Genomic DNA, 18493 nt, shown 5'->3' with positions numbered 1-18493 from the left:
TCGAACATTTTACCGTGAACTGTACGCAGAAAAAACTGTTAACGGGGACACCATGACGAAGTTTTAAAATCCATTGACCAAGCACAAACGACAACGTGCTTTTAACCCAAGATTTTACGATACCGGAATTAAACAAATGCATCAAATCTTTTAAGACAGGGAAGTCGCCGGGAGAAGACGGGCTTCCCTTGGAATTTTATCTGACATTTTGGGACATTTTAGCACCAGACTTGCTTGCTGTTTTTATGGATTTTGAACAAATGGACCGACTTCCTGACAGCTTTAGAGCAGGGATAGTGACTCTCCTTCACAAAGACAAAGACAAGACGGACTTGAAAAATTGGAGACCTATCACACTCTTAAATTTTGACTGTAAACTTTTTAGTAAACTTTAGCCTCACGCATGTCCTTGTTTTTAGAAGACTGATTCACCCGGATCAAGCCTGTGCCGTCCCGGGGAGGAAGATCACCGACAGCCTCGTACTGATCCGAGATACCATCTGTTACGCGAGAGACAGAAACATTCGGCTAGTAGTCCTGAATTTAGATTTGAGAAAGCCTTTGATCGGGTCTCGCACCAGTACCTTTTCCAGGTACTGCAAAAAATGGGGTTCCCGAGAAGGTTTATAGCCTGGGTGGGACTGCTGTACCGGGAGATCAACAGCAAATTCATTGTTAACGGGCATCTGACAAGAGCAGTGGATATAAACTGCGGTGTCCGTCAGGGTTGTCCGTTATCTGCCCTCCTCTACGTTATCTGTATAGAACCACTGGCACAGACCTTGAGAAGGGACCAACGAATCCATGGGGTAGGAGTCCCAGGGAGCGGGGGACTCGAGACAAAATGTATTTTATATATGGACGACATCAACATTTTATGCACTGACCTTTTATCTGTCAACAGGACGCTGGACTTGACTGACTGGTTCGGACAGGCCTCTGGGTCAAAGCTGAACAGAAGCAAGACCCAAGCCCATTTTTATGGACCGTGGACAGCGACTGAGACGACAGGACTCCCCTGACTGTGACCCAGACTGACCAAAAAATACTTGGGATCAGGTTTGATAGGGAGGGGGAGGGGAAAACAATTGGGCAGACATAGTAGGGAAAGTCAGGCAGAGACTAGGGTACTGGACACTTAGAGGACTGACTTTAGAAGGAAAGGTTTTAATCATCAAAGCAGTGATTTTACCTTTGCTTTTACTCATCAGTTCTGTTTTTATCCCGCCTAGGAGAGTGATCTTAGACCTGGAACGAGCCATCTTTTATTTTTTGTGGGGCTCCAAGTGGGAAAGACTGAGACGAAGCGTGATGAAGAAGCCAAAGGAGAAAGGAGGAAAAGGAGTGCCAGACCTGCACTTGTTCCTAGGAAGCAGATACACAGCACTACACATGGCAACCGCCACAGCCCCATCCAGAAACCCCAAGACCGCAGCAATGACACGGTTCTGGATGGGGTCCTACCTCAGAAAACTTAAGATCTTACCCACAAGTCTCAAAGTACCAGTGTCTTTTAACCTGCCACCAGCCTATGCTTTATCCAGTCATTTTTAAGGCATTTTAACCTTGAGCAGGAGGAGTTGCAGGTTTTAACCACTCACCGCTCTCTCATTTCTGTTGTGCAGGAGCGGGAACCAGTGAGTCCAGTGCGCGGGCTTGCATTCGGCGAGCCCTCAACAGTTTGGCGCAACGTGAACCATCCAGCTCTTCCAAACAGACTCCGGGACCTGTCATGGATGGTGGCTCATGAGATCCTCCCAGTCAGGTCCGTAATGCACTCCCGGGGCATGTCGGCGCACTCAACTTGCCCCCGACCAGGTTGTGGCGCGCCTGAGTCGGTAAGGCATCTGCTCTGGGAGTGCAGCGCTGCCGTAGAACAGTGGGCAACGGCCGGCTCCTTGCAATTCCCGTACTTGCCAGCAAGGGAGGTCCTCAACCACAGCTGGTGCTGTACGGGGTGAGCCAAGGAAATCAGATACCAGCACGTACATTTGCCAAACAGTGGCTCACCCTAGCCGCCATCAAAGACGCCATATGGACCTCCAGAAACTTGCTGGCAAGAAAGCACATGCAGATCCCCCCGTGGCTGTGATCCGGATGGCCGCAGCAACGGCCCAAACGGCCAGAGCTGCAGGCGGCGGGCCTAGGACACAGCCACAAAGAAGAATCGCCTCTGTGCCCATTCGGACGGAGGAGCCGGAGCCACACAAGGAAAGTTCAAGGCAGCGGCGGCCTGACCCTCCGGGTGAGGTTGGTGGGAAGGAGCTACAGGGTGAGGGTCTCCTCTGAGCGCCTGCACAAGATCCCGAGAGTCCAAATCTGTTTGGGGGAGCTGAATGAGTTCCCCTTTGATAGGGACTCACTACACTCCTGCACAACAGTGGACTTGGAGAAGAGCTTTTATATCCATTTATTTTTTGTGAGTTTTATTTTAACAAATGCACTCCGCTTTGAAGACTTTTTAACAGACACTCACAGACATGACAAGCTGAAAACCATTTTATACCTTTAATTTATGACGTTATCTGTAATGCATTTTAAACATTTTTTTTAAATGTTGTTTTACGAGAACATTTATCTATTTATTGACATGTTGTATTTTAAAAGGTAACTTGGAATTGACATATTATGAATCATGTTTGAATTGAGTGTCAATAAAATTTTTCTCAAAAGAAAAAAATCTGTTCTTATCAGTTTAATATCTGATATGTCCCCTATAAGGGGGCAACTATAAATGGATTTTTAGCACCGGGAGCTGAGACGAGGGGCTTGCTCCGTCCACTCCACGCATCGACCCGGTATTGCAGTGCCTCCGGGGGCGGTGCACCCTTCTCCTGCCTTGTGTAAAACCAAAATACTGACCCAAACGCAGAGGTTCGTCGCTCTGCCGGACGCCGGCCCGAAAAAGGCGCCAGTCGAGGGGGGGCGGCCAGCTGAAGCCTCGAAGAAGGCAGCGAGATTTGCACTTTATGATTGGCAGACGACGAGGGGATATTTGGGACCGGCATGGCTGTTAAATGTGCCCTGCACTTCCCCTCCCTTTCTCCCACTCGTCATCGAGAGCCCGAGTATTTCGGATGCTCGGTAGCCTGTGTCCAAAAGCCAGGCCTTCATTTCTCCGATTGGATAGAGCCTCTCAGAAGGTGGGGAGGGGACACTGCGGCGCCTCCGTAGGCCCGGCACGGTTGGCCAACACGGTGGAGGAACCGCAGCGTAGAAAGGATACAAGAAACTAAAACACCTCAAATGAAGCAAGAAAACCTGCTACAACTGCTAAATCGGTGAATAAAACACACTTACCTTCTCGTCTTTGGTCTGGTCAAGGTGGCAGTCCGGCAGAGGACAGGTAGGCAGTCCTCGGGACCAATGAATTCCTTGTTGCAAAAGTTTTTCAGCTACGGCAAAGTTGAAATTTTATTCACAAGGAATGAGGTGAATCTCCTCCCAGAAAAGCTGGTGACACAAAACGAAGCCCCAAACCGGCAAAGGTTTTAACCAGAAAGAGGAGGCCATTGCAGTCTTGGCCAAAAGGCCGAGAAGCGATCGGCCACATTTCCCCTCCCTTTCTCTCACTCGTCATCGAGAGGCTACAAGAGCCCGAGTCGTTCGGTAGCTCTGTCCAAAAGCCAGGCCTTCGTCTCTCCGCAGCCCGATTGGATAGAGCCTGCCATGACCTGGGGAGGGGTAGGGGAACGGGCGTGGCCTGGTACTTGGGACTCGAGAGGCAGAGTGAGGCTTACCGTGAGGGTAGTGGCCGGGACGACTAGGCTCGTCGGCGGCTCTGGAGGAGGGGCCCGTACTTACTCGGGTTTCTCTTCATAACGTACAAGTCTTTCGCCTTTTACTAAAGACTTCCGTGGAGAGGGACGCCAATGAGTTAAAACTATTTTTGGCAGGCTCTGCCGTGTGGCCGAGCCTCGTGCGTTTGTGAAAAGGAAATAAAACGCCGCCCCCGGCAAGGTTGAGCGGTGCGACGAGGCGCGCTCGGGAGGAGGTGCTGAGACTCAGCCGTTGTTATGCGCAGTTGAAACCACTGCGCCACGGCAGGGGGAGAACTGCTCCGGGAGGTGGCGCTGGAAGCAACCAGCGGGGGTTATCGCTTCTCGGCCTTTTGGCTAAGATCAAGTGTAGTATCTGTTCTTATCAGTTTAATATCTGATATGTCCCCTATAAGGGGGCAACATATTAAATGGATTTTTAGCAGGGAGCTGAGACGAGGGGCTTGCTCCGTCCACTCCACGCATCGACCCGGTATTGCAGTGCCTCCGGGGGCGGTGCACCCTTCTCCTGCCTTGTGTAAAACCAAAATACTGACCCAAACGCAGAGGTCGTCGCTCTGCCGGACGCCGGCCCGAAAAAGGCGCCAGAGGGGGGGCGGCCAGCTGAAGCCTCGAAGAAGGCAGCGAGATTTGCACTTTATGATTGGCAGACGACGAGGGGATATTTGGGACCGGCATGGCTGTTAAATGTGCCCTGCACTTCCCCTCCCTTTCTCCCACTCGTCATCGAGAGCCCGAGTATTTCGGATGCTCGGTAGCCTGTGTCCAAAAGCCAGGCCTTCATTTCTCCGATTGGATAGAGCCTCTCAGAAGGTGGGGAGGGGACACTGCGGCGCCTCCGTAGGCCCGGCACGGTTGGCCAACACGGTGGAGGAACCGCAGCGTAGAAAGGATACAAGAAACTAAAACACCTCAAATGAAGCAAGAAAACCTGCTACAACTGCTAAATCGGTGAATAAAACACACTTACCTTCTCGTCTTTGGTCTGGTCAAGGTGGCAGTCCGGCAGAGGACAGGTAGGCAGTCCTCGGGACCAATGAATTCCTTGTTGCAAAAGTTTTCAGCTACGGCAAAGTTGAAATTTTATTCACAAGGAATGAGGTGAATCTCCTCCCAGAAAAGCTGGTGACACAAAACGAAGCCCCAAACCGGCAAAGGTTTTAACCAGAAAGAGGAGGCCATTGCAGTCTTGGCCAAAAGGCCGAGAAGCGATCGGCCACATTTCCCCTCCCTTTCTCTCACTCGTCATCGAGAGGCTACAAGAGCCCGAGTCGTTCGGTAGCCTCTGTCCAAAAGCCAGGCCTTCGTCTCTCCGCAGCCCGATTGGATAGAGCCTGCCATGACCTGGGGAGGGGTAGGGGAACGGGCGTGGCCTGGTACTTGGGACTCGAGAGGCAGAGTGAGGCTTACCGTGAGGGTAGTGGCCGGGACGACTAGGCTCGTCGGCGGCTCTGGAGGAGGGGCCCGTACTTACTTTCTCTTCATAACGTACAAGTCTTTCGCCTTTTACTAAAGACTTCCGTGGAGAGGGACGCCAATGAGTTAAAACTATTTTTGGCAGGCTCTGCCGTGTGGCCGAGCCTCGTGCGTTTGTGAAAAGGAAATAAAACGCCGCCCCCGGCAAGGTTGAGCGGTGCGACGAGGCGCGCTCGGGAGGAGGTGCTGAGACTCAGCCGTTGTTATGCGCAGTTGAAACCACTGCGCCACGGCAGGGGGAGAACTGCTCCGGGAGGGGGCGCTGGAAGCAACCAGCGGGGGTTATCGCTTCTCGGCCTTTTGGCTAAGACTGCGATCGCCTCCTGTGTCTGGATAAAACTTTTGCCTGTTTGTGGCGAAGTGTTACCAGGTTTTTGGGAGGATACTCACATTATTCCTTGTGAAGAAAATTTCAACTTTGTTGTAGTTGAAATTGTTTCACACAAAGGAATTCATTGGTTCAGAGGACTGCTTACCTGTACTCTGCCGGAATAACATCTCGACCAGGCCAAACAAGACAAGGTAAGTGTGTTTATTCACCTTTCTAACATTTTTAGTAGATTTTATTGCTCTTTTTAGAGCATTCTTTTACCTTATTTTAGTTGACTTGGTTTTAGAGTGTTTTAGGTGTTTTAGCTTCTTTTTACCACTTTTACGTTGTGGTGCCTCCACCATGGCGGCCAACCATGCCGGCATGAGGAGGCACCACAGTGTCAGATTTACATTCAAAGAAAAAGATGGGAAAACCCTTGTTATGTCAAGGCTGACTTCTCAAGGAAAATGATCCAGAACATTTTGAAATTCTCCCCGCAGGATATAAATTGTATTTTGACTCTGCCATTTGGAAAAGGTTTCGATGTGAGTTTTGTCTCTGCTGCCGTGTTCAGAGATTTCTGGACACGCTTCGAAAATGAAAAACCCCAGTTTACTGCATTTAATGTTGAGAAACTGACTGATAATGCCGCTAAAACGGTAATTGTCAGAATGTTCAATGAGACTGTGAATGCAGATGACATTTGTTTGTGGCTGGGCAGATTTTGCACTGTTAAAGGCCAGGCTACCAAAGTGAGAGATGAGGATGGCATCTGGAATTGCGCTTGGAGGGTCCCCATCCAACAATGGCAAGACCCTCAAGGCTTCCAGGGCCTGAAACATCTGCCATCCATGATAGTTCTGGGAAACAACAGGGGCTACATTCATTACCAGGGCCAGCCCAAACTCTGCCGCAAGTGTGGTGAGAATGGGCACCTGGCAGAAGCGTGCCAGCAGATCATTTGTGGTAAATGTAGAGAAATTGGGCATACTTTCGAGGAATGCACCAATGGCAGAAAGTGCAATCTTTGTGGAGAAACAAACCACCTCTTCAGAGATTGCCCTAAGTTTTGCCAACAAATTAAAGGCAGCAAAGGCACAAAATGGCGGACAAGACGAAGCAGTTAGAGAGCTAATTGAAGAGGCTGGGCTGGAGAATTCAAATCTCCCGCCAAATCCTGTGATTGGAGGAGAAGGACCAGTAGAGGCGGGAGAAGGGGAGGGGCCTGCAGCTGCCCCACAAGTGGAGAACAGGGAGAAGCAGTGGCAGTGCAGGCAGAAGGCGGAGCTAGCTCAGTGACTGGCTCAGAACAAAAATTTGGCCAGTCACAGAGTGATAGCGAGGATGTCCCCCTCCCCAATGCCCAGCCGGCCAAGAGACTAATTTCAGAATTGTCTTCTGAGTCTCCTGGAGCCTCGGAAAAGAGGGGAAGAGCTGAGAGCTACTCAGACAGTTCATCTGTGGAGGAGCCCAGAGTCTTCCCCTCCAATTCGCCTAATGAAGTCTCTTTTTTAACTATAGCTCTGCAATCAACCCCTAAGGACTCAAAGCTCAATGCACCCTGCGTCAGAGGCCAACTCCTAGAGTCCGAAAGGGAAATGGAGCTCAACCCCGTCATCTCTCACCCATGAGAATGAAGGAAGAGCTCCATTCACAAGAAATCCACTAACTGCTGTTTTTAAACATTTGAAATCCCCCTTTTTTTTTAGTCTTTTAAGATGTCATACCTGCAAATTTTAACCATACTCATGACACTCACCTTCTCAACTATCAATGTGAGGAGTGTGAAGTCGAGAGTTAGAGCCCAGATTGTTTTATCCTTTCTTAACTCTTTTAAGTCTGACGTGTTTTTAATACAGGAATGCGGCCTACCATTTTTAAAACACTACAGAGAATGGGAGGAGTTATGGCCACAAACGTCGATATGGAGCGGCTCAAATGAAAACAAAAATGATGGAGTGGCCATTTTAATAAAAAACCCTCTAGTCTTGGTGAAGGGCAGCACTGTGGTGAGAGATGGTCGGGCACTTTTAACACACTTGACTTTTATGGGGAAGGATTTTAACGTCTTAAATATTTATGGCTTTAATGACAAGAACGACAGGTATGACCTTTTAGAAGACTGCAGCCCCACATGCTAGGCAGGGCACCTTTAGTTGTAGGGGGGGATTTTAATTGTATTTTAAGCAGGAACGATAGGAGAAGAATAGGGGACGATTTTAAAGTGGACAAGACTTCAGTTTTACTTCAAAGCATATGCAGTGATTTTAGACTTGTGGACTGTTTTAAAACCATGCATCCCAGAGAGGAGGGCTTCACCTGGTTCAGTAGTGATGGCACCCGAGCCTCTCGCATAGACTACATTTTATCACGTGATTGCCCACCAACCGATGCTAGATTGGAACCTGTTTTCTTTTCTGATCACGCAATTCTTTCCTGCACCCTTTCACTCTCTTCCGGTGTGACGGCAGGAAGTGGTCTGTGGAAGCTCAATTGCTCCCTGTTAGAAGACAGGGAGGTTAGGCTGTACAGGGAGCAATACCGAGAGTGGCAGACCCTTCAAGACTTTTACGATACACGTGCACAGTGGTGGGAAATGGTGAAGGGAAAGACAAAGACGTTTTACAGACAGGCAGGGAAAAGAAAGAAAAAGAGGGACAACAGACGCATGTTGGGACTGCAGAAACGGCTTCAGAGGTATTTTAAACTAATCCAACATGGAATGGATTTTAATGAAGAGATAAAACAAATTAAAACAGAGATGTCGGTTTTAGCAGAAATTAATAGCAAAGGTGTGATTTTAAGAAGCAAGGAAAGGGAAATAGAGGAAGGAGAGAAGTGCACAAGATATTTTTTTAAGAAAATCGTAAATAAAGGGGGGGCCATGTTGAGACTTAAAAAAGAAAACGGGTGCACAGCTGACACAACAGAGGAAATCAAAGAAACTGTCGAACATTTTTACCGTGAACTGTACGAAAAAACTGTTAACGGGGACACCATGACCGAAGTTTTAAAATCCATTGACCAAGCAACAAACGACAACGTGCTTTTAACCCAAGATTTTACGATACCGGAATTAAACAAATGCATCAAATCTTTTAAGACAGGGAAGTCGCCGGGAGAAGACGGGCTTCCCTTGGAATTTTATCTGACATTTTGGGACATTTTAGCACCAGACTTGCTTGCTGTTTTTATGGATTTTGAACAAATGGACCGACTTCCTGACAGCTTTAGAGTAGGGATAGTGACTCTCCTTCACAAAGACAAAGACAAGACGGACTTGAAAAATTGGAGACCTATCACACTCTTAAATTTTGACTGTAAACTTTTTAGTAAACTTAGCCTCACGCATGTCCTTGTTTTTAGAAGATCTGATTCACCCGGATCAAGCCTGTGCCGTCCCGGGGAGGAAGATCACCGACAGCCTCGTACTGATCCGAGATACCATCTGTTACGCGAGAGACAGAAACATTCGGCTAGTAGTCCTGAATTTAGATTTTGAGAAAGCCTTTGATCGGGTCTCGCACCAGTACCTTTTCCAGGTACTGCAAAAAATGGGGTTCCCGAGAAGGTTTATAGCCTGGGTGGGACTGCTGTACCGGGAGATCAACAGCAAATTCATTGTTAACGGGCATCTGACAAGAGCAGTGGATATAAACTGCGGTGTCCGTCAGGGTTGTCCGTTATCTGCCCTCCTCTACGTTATCTGTATAGAACCACTGGCACAGACCTTGAGAAGGGACCAACGAATCCATGGGGTAGGAGTCCCAGGGAGCGGGGGACTCGAGACAAAATGTTTTATATATGGACGACATCAACATTTTATGCACTGACCTTTTATCTGTCAACAGGACGCTGGACTTGACTGACTGGTTCGGACAGGCCTCTGGGTCAAAGCTGAACAGAAGCAAGACCCAAGCCCATTTTTATGGACCGTGGACAGCGACTGAGACGACAGGACTCCCCCTGACTGTGACCCAGACTGACCAAAAAATACTTGGGATCAGGTTTGATAGGGAGGGGGAGGGGAAAACAATTGGGCAGACATAGTAGGGAAAGTCAGGCAGAGACTAGGGTACTGGACACTTAGAGGACTGACTTTAGAAGGAAAGGTTTTAATCATCAAAGCAGTGATTTTACCTTTGCTTTTACTCATCAGTTCTGTTTTTATCCCGCCTAGGAGAGTGATCTTAGACCTGGAACGAGCCATCTTTTATTTTTTGTGGGGCTCCAAGTGGGAAAGACTGAGACGAAGCGTGTGATGAAGAAGCCAAAGGAGAAAGGAGGAAAAGGAGTGCCAGACCTGCACTTGTTCCTAGGAAGCAGATACACAGCACTACACATCGCAACCGCCACAGCCCCATCCAGAAACCCCAAGACCGCAGCAATGACACGGTTCTGGATGGGGTCCTACCTCAGAAAACTTAAGATCTTACCCACAAGTCTCAAAGTACCAGTGTCTTTTAACCTGCCACCAGCCTATGCTTTTATCCAGTCATTTTTAAGGCATTTTAACCTTGAGCAGGAGGAGTTGCAGGTTTTAACCACTCACCGCTCTCTCATTTCTGTTGTGCAGGAGCGGGAACCAGTGAGTCCAGTGCGCGGGCTTGCATTCGGCGAGCCCTCAACAGTTTGGCGCAACGTGAACCATCCAGCTCTTCCAAACAGACTCCGGGACCTGTCATGGATGGTGGCTCATGAGATCCTCCCAGTCAGGTCCGTAATGCACTCCCGGGGCATGTCGGCGCACTCAACTTGCCCCCGACCAGGTTGTGGCGCGCCTGAGTCGGTAAGGCATCTGCTCTGGGAGTGCAGCGCTGCCGTAGAACAGTGGGCAACGGCCGGCTCCTTGCAATTCCCGTACTTGCCAGCAAGGGAGGTCCTCACACCACAGCTGGTGCTGTACGGGGTGAGCCAAGGAAATCAGATACCAGCACGTACATTTGCCAAACAGTGGCTCACCCTAGCCGCCATCAAAGACGCCATATGGACCTCCAGAAACTTGCTGGCAAGAAAGCACATGCAGATCCCCCCGTGGCTGTGATCCGGATGGCCGCAGCAACGGTCCAAACGGCCAGAGCTGCAGGCGGCGGGCCTAGGACACAGCCACAAAGAAGAATCGCCTCTGTGCCCATTCGGACGGAGGAGCCGGAGCCACACAAGGAAAGTTCAAGGCAGCGGCGGCCTGACCCTCCGGGTGAGGTTGGTGGGAAGGAGCTACAGGGTGAGGGTCTCCTCTGAGCGCTGCACAAGATCCCGAGAGTCCAAATCTGTTTGGGGGAGCTGAATGAGTTCCCCTTTGATAGGGACTCACTACACTCCTGCACAACAGTGGACTTGGAGAAGAGCTTTTATTATCCATTTATTTTTGTGAGTTTTATTTTAACAAATGCACTCCGCTTTGAAGACTTTTTAACAGACACTCACAGACATGGACAAGCTGAAAACCATTTTATACCTTTAATTTATGACGTTATCTGTAATGCATTTTAAACACTTTTTTTTAAATGTTGTTTTACAGAGAACATTTATCTATTTATTGACATGTTGTATTTTAAAAGGTAACTTGGAATTGACATATTATGAATCATGTTTGAATTGAGTGTCAATAAAATTTTTCTCAAAAGAAAAAATGCGCAGTTGAAACCACTGCGCCACGGCAGGGGGAGAACTGCTCCGAGGTGGGCGCTGGAAGCAACCAGCGGGGGTTATCGCTTCTCGGCCTTTGGCTAAGACTGCGATCGCCTCCTGTGTCTGGATAAAACTTTGCCTGTTTGTGGCGAAGTGTTACCAGGTTTTTGGGAGGATACTCACATTATTCCTTGTGAATAAAATTTCAACTTTGTTGTAGTTGAAATTGTTTCACACAAAGGAATTCATTGGTTCAGAGGACTGCTTACCTGTACTCTGCCGGAATAACATCTCGACCAGGCCAAACAAGACAAGGTAAGTGTGTTTTATTCACCTTTTAACATTTTTAGTAGATTTTATTGCTCTTTTTAGAGCATTCTTTTACCTTATTTTAGTTGACTTGGTTTTAGACTTTTTAGGTGTTTTAGCTTCTTTTACCACTTTTACGTTGTGGTGCCTCCACCATGGCGGCCAACCATGCCGGCATGAGGAGGCACCACAGTGTCAGATTTACATTCAAAGAAAAAGATGGGAAAACCCTTGTTATGTCAAGGCTGACTTCTCAAGGAAAATGATCCAGAACATTTTGAAATTCTCCCCGCAGGATATAAATTGTATTTTGACTCTGCCATTTGGAAAAGGTTTCGATGTGAGTTTTGTCTCTGCTGCCGTGTTCAGAGATTTCTGGACACGCTTCGAAAATGAAAAACCCCAGTTTACTGCATTTAATGTTGAGAAACTGACTGATAATGCCGCTAAAACGGTAATTGTCAGAATGTTCAATGAGACTGTGAATGCAGATGACATTTGTTTGTGGCTGGGCAGATTTTGCACTGTTAAAGGCCAGGCTACCAAAGTGAGAGATGAGGATGGCATCTGGAATTGCGCTTGGAGGGTCCCCATCCAACAATGGCAAGACCCTCAAGGCTTCCAGGGCCTGAAACATCTGCCATCCATGATAGTTCTGGGAAACAACAGGGGCTACATTCATTACCAGGGCCAGCCCAAACTCTGCCGCAAGTGTGGTGAGAATGGGCACCTGGCAGAAGCGTGCCAGCAGATCATTTGTGGTAAATGTAGAGAAATTGGGCATACTTTCGAGGAATGCACCAATGGCAGAAAGTGCAATCTTTGTGGAGAAACAAACCACCTCTTCAGAGATTGCCCTAAGTCATTTGCCAACAAATTAAAGGCAGCAAAGGCACAAAATGGCGGACAAGACGAAGCAGTTAGAGAGCTAATTGAAGAGGCTGGGCTGGAGAATTCAAATCTCCCGCCAAATCCTGTGATTGGAGGAGAAGGACCAGTAGAGGCGGGAGAAGGGGAGGGGCCTGCAGCTGCCCCACAAGTGGAGAACAGGGAAGAAGCAGTGGCAGTGCAGGCAGAAGGCGGAGCTAGCTCAGTGACTGGCTCAGAACAAAAATTTGGCCAGTCACAGAGTGATAGCGAGGATGTCCCCTCCCCAATGCCCAGCCGGCCAAGAGACTAATTTCAGAATTGTCTTCTGAGTCTCCTGGAGCCTCGGAAAAGAGGGGAAGAGCTGAGAGCTACTCAGACAGTTCATCTGTGGAGGAGCCCAGAGTCTTCCCCTCCAATTCGCCTAATGAAGTCTCTTTTTAACTATAGCTCTGCAATCAACCCCTAAGGACTCAAAGCTCAATGCAACCCTGCGTCAGAGGCCAACTCCTAGAGTCCGAAAGGGAAATGGAGCTCAACCCCGTCATCTCTCACCCATGAGAATGAAGGAAGAGCTCCATTCACAAGAAATCCACTAACTGCTGTTTTTAAACATTTGAAATCCCCCTTTTTTTTTAGTCTTTTAAGATGTCATACCTGCAAATTTTAACCATACTCATGACACTCACCTTCTCAACTATCAATGTGAGGAGTGTGAAGTCGAGAGTTAGAGCCCAGATTGTTTTATCCTTTCTTAACTCTTTTAAGTCTGACGTGTTTTTAATACAGGAATGCGGCCTACCATTTTTAAAACACTACAGAGAATGGGAGGAGTTATGGCCACAAACGTCGATATGGAGCGGCTCAAATGAAAACAAAAATGATGGAGTGGCCATTTTAATAAAAAACCCTCTAGTCTTGGTGAAGGGCAGCACTGTGGTGAGAGATGGTCGGGCACTTTTAACACACTTGACTTTTATGGGGAAGGATTTTAACGTCTTAAATATTTATGGCTTTAATGACAAGAACGACAGGTATGACCTTTTAGAAGACTGCAGCCCCACATGCTAGGCAGGGCACCTTTAGTTGTAGGGGGGGATTTTAATTGTATTTTAAGCAGGAACGATAGGAGAAGAATAGGGGACGATTTTAAAGTGGACAAGACTTCAGTTTTACTTCAAAGCATATGCAGTGATTTTAGACTTGTGGACTGTTTTAAAACCATGCATCCCAGAGAGGAGGGCTTCACCTGGTTCAGTAGTGATGGCACCCGAGCCTCTCGCATAGACTACATTTTATCACGTGATTGCCCACCAACCGATGCTAGATTGGAACCTGTTTTCTTTTCTGATCACGCAATTCTTTCCTGCACCCTTTCACTCTCTTCCGGTGTGACGGCAGGAAGTGGTCTGTGGAAGCTCAATTGCTCCCTGTTAGAAGACAGGGAGCTAGTTAGGCTGTACAGGGAGCAATACCGAGAGTGGCAGACCCTTCAAGACTTTTACGATACACGTGCACAGTGGTGGGAAATGGTGAAGGGAAAGACAAAGACGTTTTACAGACAGGCAGGGAAAAGAAAGAAAAAGAGGGACAACAGACGCATGTTGGGACTGCAGAAACGGCTTCAGAGGTATTTTAAACTAATCCAACATGGAATGGATTTTAATGAAGAGATAAAACAAATTAAAACAGAGATGTCGGTTTTAGCAGAAATTAATAGCAAAGGTGTGATTTTAAGAAGCAAGGAAAGGGAAATAGAGGAAGGAGAGAAGTGCACAAGATATTTTTTTAAGAAAATCGTAAATAAAGGGGGGGCCATGTTGAGACTTAAAAAAGAAAACGGGTGCACAGCTGACACAACAGAGGAAATCAAAGAAACTGTCGAACATTTTTACCGTGAACTGTAGAAAAACTGTTAACGGGGACACCATGACCGAAGTTTTAAAATCCATTGACCAAGCAACAAACGACAACGTGCTTTTAACCCAAGATTTTACGATACCGGAATTAAACAAATGCATCAAATCTTTTAAGACAGGGAAGTCGCCGGGAGAAGACGGGCTTCCCTTGGAATTTTATCTGACATTTTGGGACATTTTAGCACCAGACTTGCTTGCTGTTTTTATGGATTTTGAACAAATGGACCGACTTCCTGACAGCTTTAGAGTAGGGATAGTGACTCTCCTTCACAAGACAAAGACAAGACGGACTTGAAAAATTGGAGACCTATCACACTCTTAAATTTTGACTGTAAACTTTTTAGTAAACTTTTAGCCTCACGCATGTCCTTGTTTTTAGAAGATCTGATTCACCCGGATCAAGCCTGTGCCGTCCCGGGGAGGAAGATCACCGACAGCCTCGTACTGATCCGAGATACCATCTGTTACGCGAGAGACAGAAACATTCGGCTAGTAGTCCTGAATTTAGATTTTGAGAAAGCCTTTGATCGGGTCTCGCACCAGTACCTTTTCCAGGTACTGCAAAAAATGGGGTTCCCGAGAAGGTTTATAGCCTGGGTGGGACTGCTGTACCGGGAGATCAACAGCAAATTCATTGTTAACGGGCATCTGACAAGAGCAGTGGATATAAACTGCGGTGTCCGTCAGGGTTGTCCGTTATCTGCCCTCCTCTACGTTATCTGTATAGAACCACTGGCACAGACCTTGAGAAGGGACCAACGAATCCATGGGGTAGGAGTCCCAGGGAGCGGGGGACTCGAGACAAAATGTATTTTATATATGGACGACATCAACATTTTATGCACTGACCTTTTATCTGTCAACAGGACGCTGGACTTGACTGACTGGTTCGGACAGGCCTCTGGGTCAAAGCTGAACAGAAGCAAGACCCAAGCCCATTTTTATGGACCGTGGACAGCGACTGAGACGACAGGACTCCCCCTGACTGTGACCCAGACTGACCAAAAAATACTTGGGATCAGGTTTGATAGGGAGGGGGAGGGGAAAACAATTGGGCAGACATAGTAGGGAAAGTCAGGCAGAGACTAGGGTACTGGACACTTAGAGGACTGACTTTAGAAGGAAAGGTTTTAATCATCAAAGCAGTGATTTTACCTTTGCTTTTACTCATCAGTTCTGTTTTTTCCCGCCTAGGAGAGTGATCTTAGACCTGGAACGAGCCATCTTTTATTTTTTGTGGGGCTCCAAGTGGGAAAGACTGAGACGAAGCGTGATGAAGAAGCCAAAGGAGAAAGGAGGAAAAGGAGTGCCAGACCTGCACTTGTTCCTAGGAAGCAGATACACAGCACTACACATGGCAACCGCCACAGCCCCATCCAGAAACCCCAAGACCGCAGCAATGACACGGTTCTGGATGGGGTCCTACCTCAGAAAACTTAAGATCTTACCCACAAGTCTCAAAGTACCAGTGTCTTTTAACCTGCCACCAGCCTATGCTTTTATCCAGTCATTTTTAAGGCATTTTAACCTTGAGCAGGAGGAGTTGCAGGTTTTAACCACTCACCGCTCTCTCATTTCTGTTGTGCAGGAGCGGGAACCAGTGAGTCCAGTGCGCGGGCTTGCATTCGGCGAGCCCTCAACAGTTTGGCGCAACGTGAACCATCCAGCTCTTCCAAACAGACTCCGGGACCTGTCATGGATGGTGGCTCATGAGATCCTCCCAGTCAGGTCCGTAATGCACTCCCGGGGCATGTCGGCGCACTCAACTTGCCCCGACCAGGTTGTGGCGCGCCTGAGTCGGTAAGGCATCTGCTCTGGGAGTGCAGCGCTGCCGTAGAACAGTGGGCAACGGCCGGCTCCTTGCAATTCCCGTACTTGCCAGCAAGGGAGGTCCTCACACCACAGCTGGTGCTGTACGGGGTGAGCCAAGGAAATCAGATACCAGCACGTACATTTGCCAAACAGTGGCTCACCCTAGCCGCCATCAAAGACGCCATATGGACCTCCAGAAACTTGCTGGCAAGAAAGCACATGCAGATCCCCCCCGTGGCTGTGATCCGGATGGCCGCAGCAACGGTCCAAACGGCCAGAGCTGCAGGCGGCGGGCCTAGGACACAGCCACAAAGAAGAATCGCCTCTGTGCCCATTCGGACGGAGGAGCCGGAGCCACACAAGGAAAGTTCAAGGCAGCGGCGGCCTGACCCTCCGGGTGAGGTTGGTGGGAAGGAGCTACAGGGTGAGGGTCTCCTCTGAGCGCCTGCACAAGATCCCGAGAGTCCAAATCTGTTTGGGGGAGCTGAATGAGTTCCCCTTTGATAGGGACTCACTACACTCCTGCACAACAGTGGACTTGGAGAAGAGCTTTTATTATCCATTTATTTTTTGTGAGTTTTATTTTAACAAATGCACTCCGCTTTGAAGACTTTTTAACAGACACTCACAGACATGGACAAGCTGAAAACCATTTTATACCTTTAATTTATGACGTTATCTGTAATGCATTTTAAACACTTTTTTTAAATGTTGTTTTACAGAGAACATTTATCTATTTATTGATGTTGTATTTTAAAAGGTAACTTGGAATTGACATATTATGAATCATGTTTGAATTGAGTGTCAATAAAATTTTCTCAAAAGAAAAAATCTGTTCTTATCAGTTTAATATCTGATATGTCCCCTATAAGGGGGCAACATATTAAATGGATTTTAGCACCGGGAGCTGAGACGAGGGCTTGCTCCGTCCACTCCACGCATCGACCCGGTATTGCAGTGCCTCCGGGGGCGGTGCACCCTTCTCCTGCCTTGTGTAAAACCAAAATACTGACCCAAACGCAGAGGTCGTCGCTCTGCCGGACGCCGGCCCGAAAAAGGCGCCAGTCGAGGGGGGGCGGCCAGCTGAAGCCTCGAAGAAGGCAGCGAGATTTGCACTTTATGATTGGCAGACGACGAGGGGATATTTGGGACCGGCATGGCTGTTAAATGTGCCCTGCACTTCCCCTCCCTTTCTCCCACTCGTCATCGAGAGCCCGAGTATTTCGGATGCTCGGTAGCCTGTGTCCAAAAGCCAGGCCTTCATTTCTCCGATTGGATAGAGCCTCTCAGAAGGTGGGGAGGGGACACTGCGGCGCCTCCGTAGGCCCGGCACGGTTGGCCAACACGGTGGAGGAACCGCAGCGTAGAAAGGATACAAGAAACTAAAACACCTCAAATGAAGCAAGAAAACCTGCTACAACTGCTAAATCGGTGAATAAAACACACTTACCTTCTCGTCTTTGGTCTGGTCAAGGTGGCAGTCCGGCAGAGGACAGGTAGGCAGTCCTCGGGACCAATGAATTCCTTGTTGCAAAAGTTTTTCAGCTACGGCAAAGTTGAAATTTTTCACAAGGAATGAGGTGAATCTCCTCCCAGAAAAGCTGGTGACACAAAACGAAGCCCCAAACCGGCAAAGGTTTTAACCAGAAAGAGGAGGCCATTGCAGTCTTGGCCAAAAGGCCGAGAAGCGATCGGCCACATTTCCCCTCCCTTTCTCTCACTCGTCATCGAGAGGCTACAAGAGCCCGAGTCGTTCGGTAGCCTCTGTCCAAAAGCCAGGCCTTCGTCTCTCCGCAGCCCGATTGGATAGAGCCTGCCATGACCTGGGGAGGGGTAGGGGAACGGGCGTGGCCTGGTACTTGGGACTCGAGAGGCAGAGTGAGGCTTACCGTGAGGGTAGTGGCCGGGACGACTAGGCTCGTCGGCGGCTCTGGAGGAGGGGCCCGTACTTACTCGGGTTTCTCTTCATAACGTACAAGTCTTTCGCCTTTTACTAAAGACTTCCGTGGAGAGGGACGCCAATGAGTTAAAACTATTTTTGGCAGGCTCTGCCGTGTGGCCGAGCCTCGTGCGTTTGTGAAAAGGAAATAAAACGCCGCCCCGGCAAGGTTGAGCGGTGCGACGAGGCGCGCTCGGGAGGAGGTGCTGAGACTCAGCCGTTGTTATGCGCAGTTGAAACCACTGCGCCACGGCAGGGGGAGAACTGCTCCGGGAGGTGGGCGCTGGAAGCAACCACGCGGTGGGGGATCGCTTCTCGGCCTTTTGGCTAAGACTGCGATCGCCTCCTGTGTCTGGATAAAACTTTTGCCTGTTTGTGGCGAAGTGTTACCAGGTTTTGGGAGGATACTCACATTATCCTTGTGAAAGAAAATTTCAACTTGTGTAGT

General features: G+C 48.5%; 4 non-coding genes and 2 pseudogenes across 4 annotated transcripts; all 6 read left to right on the top strand.

Annotated features, from left to right (window-relative positions):
- Positions 1–2654: 2654 nt before the first annotated feature.
- LOC119903276 lies at positions 2655–2832 on the top strand (annotated as a pseudogene).
- Positions 2833–3800: 968 nt separating this feature from the next.
- Positions 3801–3913, top strand: LOC119903278. The gene has a single exon (XR_005444478.1). It is a non-coding gene; the product is annotated as a U5 spliceosomal RNA (small nuclear RNA).
- Positions 3914–4095: 182 nt separating this feature from the next.
- Positions 4096–4285, top strand: LOC119903273. The gene has a single exon (XR_005444475.1). It is a non-coding gene; the product is annotated as a U2 spliceosomal RNA (small nuclear RNA).
- A 960-nt stretch (positions 4286–5245) lies between these two features.
- LOC119903274 lies at positions 5246–5357 on the top strand. Its single transcript, XR_005444476.1, has one exon. It is a non-coding gene; the product is annotated as a U5 spliceosomal RNA (small nuclear RNA).
- Positions 5358–16916: 11559 nt separating this feature from the next.
- LOC119903275 lies at positions 16917–17089 on the top strand (annotated as a pseudogene).
- Positions 17090–18055: 966 nt separating this feature from the next.
- Positions 18056–18168, top strand: LOC119903277. The gene has a single exon (XR_005444477.1). It is a non-coding gene; the product is annotated as a U5 spliceosomal RNA (small nuclear RNA).
- The last annotated feature ends 325 nt before the right edge of the window (positions 18169–18493 follow it).

This window comes from Micropterus salmoides, unplaced genomic scaffold (genome assembly GCF_014851395.1).
Source record: "Micropterus salmoides isolate LMB-PRFRI ecotype aquatic unplaced genomic scaffold, ASM1485139v1 Ms_hic_scaffold_1438, whole genome shotgun sequence".
In the NCBI taxonomy this organism is placed as follows: Eukaryota; Metazoa; Chordata; class Actinopteri; order Centrarchiformes; family Centrarchidae; genus Micropterus; species Micropterus salmoides.
This window is presented reverse-complemented; position numbering and strand designations above follow the sequence as displayed.